Here is a 7233-nt window from a genome sequence, read left to right as displayed (position 1 = left end):
AAAATTAGAAACTCCACTGTAAACCTCATTCTCCTTGTGACCAAGAAATGTCAAGCCTATGAGTAATTTATTTTACATACAATACAGAAAAAATATTTGATATTCTCTCAAAACAGTTATTATGCATCCAATTTATATCAGACATTTACATTTTTTTCTTAAAAAAAAAAAATTGAAAAAATAAATGATCACAGGGCTCATTTCAGGAATTGACTCATTCTTCATAATTTACAATATCGCAAAATTTAAAAATATATATACAGCCCCAGTACACAATGATACACAAAAAATGTAAACATAAAAAATGATATTAGGACAGCATGGGGGGTCCACATCAGTCACTTTTAAATATATATATCTTTTTTTTTTAGGTTTCCTTCCCTGGCCATCATCTTCAGTACCACTTATAATAAAACAGACAATACCTAATGTTTGGGGGATACAGATAAAGCCTTACAAGTTGTACATAAGGTGGAATAACAATGTATATACACACTAATTTGTACAAGTGAGGGGGGGGGGGGGGGTGTTTAGTATAACCTAATGCTAAATAATACATATTAAAGAACATTTTATGCACTGCTATTAGAAAGAAATGTTAAGAGTTTCTTAGAAACTTACCAGCCATGTCTTTTACTCCGAGGAACATCTAGGAAGATTTTGATGCATTATTTTACAGAGACTCCATCTAGAAGGAAGATAAGAGCTCTTTAAGATCAGTGTCTGATACTTGTATATTACTGTACATTTCAGTTCTAGTTATGAATACGGATCTCTCACCACTCTTCCCCATGTAAAAGCATTGTGTGAACATCAGCTTTCAGTTCAAGTAAAGCCTATTAACCACAGCAGTAAGCTCCCCCCACCTCAAACCTGCTTTATATATTGAAAGGTCAAAACCTGCAATAAAAGTGCCATGTAACATAGCATGATGACACTCAACAGATTTCCGAGATCGGGATTCAGGGTCTGATCCTCAAACAAGCTTACGGGTCATCAGACCGACCCCATATTTTCTATGTTGGCTAATGAAACGCCAAACCCCCCACCTTACACATGCTGACTGGAAACACCTGCGATGCGAGATCACAATAAGAATTGGCTGTCCACATTCGGATGTTCTTTTAAAGGCTAATGAAATAAACGATGAGTGCCTATGTTGCCTATAGCAACCATACAGATGCCAACTGATAGTTTAGAAAAATTGTTGATATTGGCAACAAAGACGCTTTCCTTTAATCTCACAGAAATGATGTTAAAATATCAGAAATGGTCTGGCCTGAAAATTTACGATCGCTCTGGATCAGCGAAGCCCATGATGCATGATGGATCAAGTCCTTACTTGCACAGTCTATAACTTTTCCAATCTATCAGAATTATTTATTGAACACAATCTAAAAAATGAAATAGGGATTAAAAAATAAATAAGAAAATCCACACCCAGCCATAAATTGCTGATTTCACCTACTTGTATCATTGGTCACACAAGGCCTTCCTGACCTGCTACAGAACATCTTTTCTTATTTTATTTTTAAAAATAAAAAAAATATACACACAGGTTTCTATAAAGTGATGCAGTCTCAAAATAAATGATTATAATGTTATTACTGGTAATTCTTTTATATGGCATTGTCACAGATGTGTCTCCTATTGTATGAAAGTAATGGCACATCTGGCACAGTCCAGGCCAACATGCTAACATATGGTCATTTGGAGAGGCCATAAACCCTACAAATTCGATTCACCTAAAATAATTATAAAACAAATCCTAAATTTTTCATCCTCTACTTATTTTAACATTTATCTGGATTGCATATACACAATGCAAAGTCATGAGCATATTCCAGGCTTACAGAATATTTAAGCAAAAGGTGTTAGACCTGACTGTTTTCTGCTTCTATCTACCATGATTTTACTATTACTAAAAATACAAAGGATTTCTACACCAGTTCATTTTATTAAATACAGGCTATAGACAAAGATTACAAAGTCCTGCTTTAGTATTTTATATATCCACAGCAGATGTAGTTTGGGGGTTGCATTTCAATCTCATACCCCTAAATTGAGGGCCGATTGCTCTTTTTATATATCATTTATATTTTAGAGAAAATATTTAGAATCCAGAAAGAAAGAAATAGTTACATAGTAACATTTAAAAGAAGAAAATAATACAAAATAAGAAAAAAAGTTTCAAAATGAGCTAAAGAAAAGCAAGTGTTTGCAGGTAATAAATACCACAGAGCAGGAATATTACTGTTTGTACTCTCCTCACTTTGGTAATTATTCACAATAGCCACAAATGCTGATTTTCAAAAAAGAAAGCAAAACGGAAAAAATATAAAGCCGAAACATTGGTTGTGACTGAAGTGCCGGACATGTGAAATAAATATTAACCACGCTGACCTCTGTTATACTGTAAAAATGAAGGTAAAATATAACAAAATTAGATGCAAATATGCACTGTAAGGCCCAAATCTCAATTGCCAAGTGCAGTTGCAGCTTTTCACAAGGTCATTTGTGCTGGGACATTTGAATTTCCAGCGAACATTAACCCTTGGCTTTACAAAAGCCTAACAAATTAAACCCCCTTGTGCCTTGTATATAGCGTGCTTATTGTCTATGACCAGCATTGAATTATGGAGGGCCTGCATCTGACGTGGCACAGTAAAGTGTAACAAACAAAAGCTTGGTTAATAGAATTACATAACATCTGATCAAACAAGAAACAGGAGGATTTACAGGCCTGCATGAAATAATCTGGCAATATACAACTGGCATTTCTTTGATAGTTAAAAAAAAGTGAGGATGAATTCTTATTTATGATCAGACAATAAAACTATAAACCTGTGCCTACAATATTACATCTGGAGTCTCATAGCTCTGCTGCACATGACGTTCTTAATCATTTAGTAGCATGAGATTAACCTCTTGCTTGGACTGCTTCTTTTCAGCTTGTATGCGGATGGTTAAGTATTCGCCAGCAAGAGGTTAATCCCATGTTACTAAACAATTAAAAAGGCCATGCATAGCTGAACCCCTATCCATCATTGTCAGATGAAATGCAAGGGACACAGATCTTTAAAAATGTTACCAAAAACTACATGGGACCGGTGACCCCTGAGATTTGTATTTTTGTGATATAGTTCACACCAAGATATTTAATTTTGTCAAAAATGGCCTTTTGGGTAAAACGCTTTTTTTTTTTTTTTTAAAGTGATTTACAATCTAAATTTTATAATACATAACTTTTGCGAAAAAATTGTGATCATCACAGCATTCGTTTTTTTTATTATCCCCCTTTGTAATTATTTAAAATATATTAGAGAAAATTTTAAACTTTTCTTCCTGATAAAAATCGTTTTAATACTCAATAATAAACAGCAAGCAACAAATTCTAATGATTTCCCAAATTTCAGCCTCCCAAAACCTTCCCAGGTGACAGATTTTTAAAACTAAAAAGAAAACAGAAAAAGAATTAAAAAAACACAAACTTTTGTATTTCTTTTCTTTTGCTGTATCAAGTGAAAACAGGAGTTGTTTATATTGGCTAACAGGGATTACTCATAATTTTAAGAGCTGACTAATTTGGAAACTTTAATTTTGCACAAATAGGCATTACTTTCACACATGGGGAATCTGCAGAGAGAGGAGAACGAAAGGTTAAAGAGAACGTCTAGAAATGTTACAAACAATTCGATACAGCAAGAAGGAAGACAAACCTGATGATGGCAGAAACATGGAGCTCGGTGCCGCTTCATCCCCTGCCCTATGATGAGGACATGAAATATGTTACAACAGATAAGACTTCGGTGCGAATAGAAGATAGGGGTGAGGATACCGGGCAACCACACCCAGTACAAATCAACTACAAAACTCACAAGTTTCTCATCTTAAACCCATCAAAACAGCAACTAGCATCAGATCTGCAGATCGGGAATAATCATATTTTGGCTGCTGTGCAAAGGCTGGAGGGCAGCTGATTGTATAATATTAAATGTCAGTCTTATCTCTTGTGTAAAGGCCTCCGAAGTCTGCTGTCATTGATGTCAGTGCTGTGGATGAGGGGTTAATTGGTGTGTGATGAGCGCATCTGTCTGATTACACTTGCTGCGATGCCTTTGTCCTGCAATGTGGCAAAGTGTACCTGTCATTGGGCATTAGGCGATCCGTGGGGTGAGATGATGGAGGGGCTGCCATGGCTTCCCTCTGCTAGAAACATCTGCCAGGCACTAGAAGTGTTAACACGTAACCGGGCTTCCCATTACATAACGGCGATGTGCTGGGCGATCAGGAAGGCAGCATGGACAAGTCTCTGCAATACGATGCTGACTGCAAAGAGTTAAACTCCATTCCCAGGACCCCCAGTGTCCGCTCCACTGCTAGCACCGGGCCTGGACCCCCCAGGACTACACCACACCCCGCTGCCAGGGGCCACATGCATGCCACTGAGGAGCACACTGCTGACATCCTCATAACATCTATACCGATCGATACTGACATCCTGATAACATACATACCGATCGATAGTGCCAGCCTAATAACATACATACCGATCGATACTGGCAGCCTATATACCAAGAGGAGATACTATTCCCTGCGTGTCACCCCTATAACTATATATATATCTCCATACTGATCTGTAATTCATAAATACCGACTCCATGTTGATCTCTGGCAGCCCATGCTTTCTTAGAAGCTTCAGGAGTTCCTTTACGTATATGAAATATTATACATAGATAGGTACCCAATTTTCCCCATGTGACTGTCTGCAGCGAATCCTGCTATGCTATATTCACCCAACATTTGCAGCCATCGATCAGCACACACGGATATCGGGCATGGACCAGGCACCACACATCCAATACCTGATCAATTCCAGCAAAACACATCGTACAACCCATAGGAGTGAATGCAGGGGGAAACGGATACCATACATTCACACACCTCGTGTGAATGCAGGGTATATTAGGAAGTAGGTGAAACACTGCACACACTGGGCACACACCTCTCATACACATTCTATTTACAAACATTTTTATACAACTTTCACTTCAAACAAATGTGTAAATCTTAGGTGAAAGCAATGTGAATTTTTTTGTGGGGAAAAAAATCTAATAGTTAGTCCTAATGTATATAATATGCAAAGGACATGTAGGATGTAAATGTTTTACATGTATAGGATGACAATTCTGCACCGTACACCAACAAATCTGGAGAGAAGAGATGAATCACACAAATATCATCACCGGGGGTATAACCAATGTATGAATAGAGTGCGAATATCTGAAATCACATCACCCATACAGATAACAGAGGAATACAAAGCATGCAGAGATTACATTATATATCATATTATACATCACAACACTAACCCTGCACACACAATGCAGATCTACAAATAGACAATGCCAATACTATAATGTACAATCCTGGACACAACTAGATTGTAAGCTCTATGGCCCAGGGTCCGCTCCTCCAGGCTCTGTATCTATCACTTGTAACCCCAATGCCATGTACAGCGCTACGCAATATGTGGGCACTTTTTGAAATACAAGTTATTATTTAGTGTATAACATTACAGCACTGCAAAATGTTGGAGCTATAAAAAACCTGTTTATTATTAATAACATTGCACATCCCTCATACAGAGAGCTACTTAGTGTGCAATATTGCACACCCCATAGTAGATGGACGGATAGATAATAGATAGATATAGAATAATAAAGCACCTCCCTGTACATAATAATGTTCACCTCCCTGTACAGATATACAGTGTAAACTTTTAGGCCACATTCACACCTCTATTCCTCTATGTTCCATGCAAAAGTGTGCTGCAGCTTCAATTATTATAAATAGCACCCCCACACAACTTTCTGCTGTGCAACAATGCATTTACACTGACACCACGAACAAGCCACCACGAACATTTTTTGTGTGTGCATTTTAAAATAAATTATTGAATACAAAGCATGTTAACATGTAACACAATGCAATACATCACAAGCAGTGATCTCCCCGGCCCCTTATAGCTGGGCGCACCACCCGGCTGTTTTTGAGCGGTTATTGATGAGTTGGCTCACAACACACGGGCTGCCACCTGCCTACAATTTCTTCCTAACCAGCTTAAAAAAAATTCTGTGTTGAGCACTGTACAAGTATGTAAATGGGGTCCTTACACCCTGCACCCCCCACCCTGCATGACCCATGCAATCATAATGAGCAACATTTTACAATACACACATTAAGGAAAAATGCAGCTATAAAATGAGAATGTGCTGTACAAGTGTACAGATTAAAAATAAGAAAAACACAAATACACATGGAGGAACTGTTCTCGCCAGCACCTTTTAGCGGGGTGCATCACCCGGCACTTTTCTGTAACCACCCGGCTGTTTTTGGGTGGCTACTAAAAAGTTGGCTCACAACCGTAGGGCTGCCACCTACAATTTCTTCTCATCCAGCCTTAATTTAATTTTTGTGAATAACACTGATTTGGGGGGTTATACTGAACGCATCTTCCATGCAGCTACACAAGGTGTAAATTGATTCATGCCAATAATGAATACACAAATATATTATTCATTCACTCCCCATGTAGACATGCGGGGTATAAGTACTACATGCTCATAAAGTTAACAAAATAAAAAAAATGAAGAAACTTTCAAGCAGACAACCAGTTACAGCAAAAAAATCTGCAATGTCCTCTCAGCACCCACACAGGGCACAAATATTACATCCCACATGCAGATGTAATGTATTGGTAATAAAATCTCTCTTACAATAAGACAAATATAAAATATATTGTCCCTCACAGGTATAATGCACCACATACACCATACAGATATAAAGAGTAAAAATATTACACCTCCTCTGTGCAGATAAAATATTACAGCTATTACTTATGTATTACCTATGTATGGTATATTGGCAAATATAGATGATACAAATATTACACATGCAGACATATAGGAGCAAATATATTAGAAAATAATTATTAAATCCCAACTTCTATGCTGACAGTGCCTGACTCTTCCATGCAGATATGGCGGGAAAATGATTACACCCCTCCATGGAAATATGGAGGATACAGTGGAATAAAACACAACCTCCTAAATATTAAAATATTACACCCCCCTCAATGCAGATATATGGGGTAATAGATCACACCCCCCTCCATGCAGATATATGGGGTAATAGATCACACCCCCCTCCATGCAGATATATGGGGTAATA

The 7233-nt window shown here is 37.6% G+C and overlaps 1 long non-coding RNA gene across 1 annotated transcript in view; it reads right to left on the bottom strand.

Annotated features, from left to right (window-relative positions):
- Positions 1 to 518: 518 nt before the first annotated feature.
- LOC140325645 (uncharacterized) overlaps positions 519 to 7233 on the bottom strand; it is an 87899-nt gene continuing 81184 nt past the window's right edge. The window contains exon 4 of the long non-coding RNA XR_011919712.1: positions 519 to 688. This is a non-coding gene — a long non-coding RNA (uncharacterized lncRNA). The remainder of the gene's footprint in view (positions 689 to 7233) is intronic.

Source organism: Pyxicephalus adspersus, chromosome 1, assembly GCF_032062135.1.
Source record: "Pyxicephalus adspersus chromosome 1, UCB_Pads_2.0, whole genome shotgun sequence".
Taxonomy (NCBI): Eukaryota; Metazoa; Chordata; class Amphibia; order Anura; family Pyxicephalidae; genus Pyxicephalus; species Pyxicephalus adspersus.
Note: the sequence above shows the minus strand (reverse complement) of the source record. Positions and strands in the feature narration are given on the sequence as shown.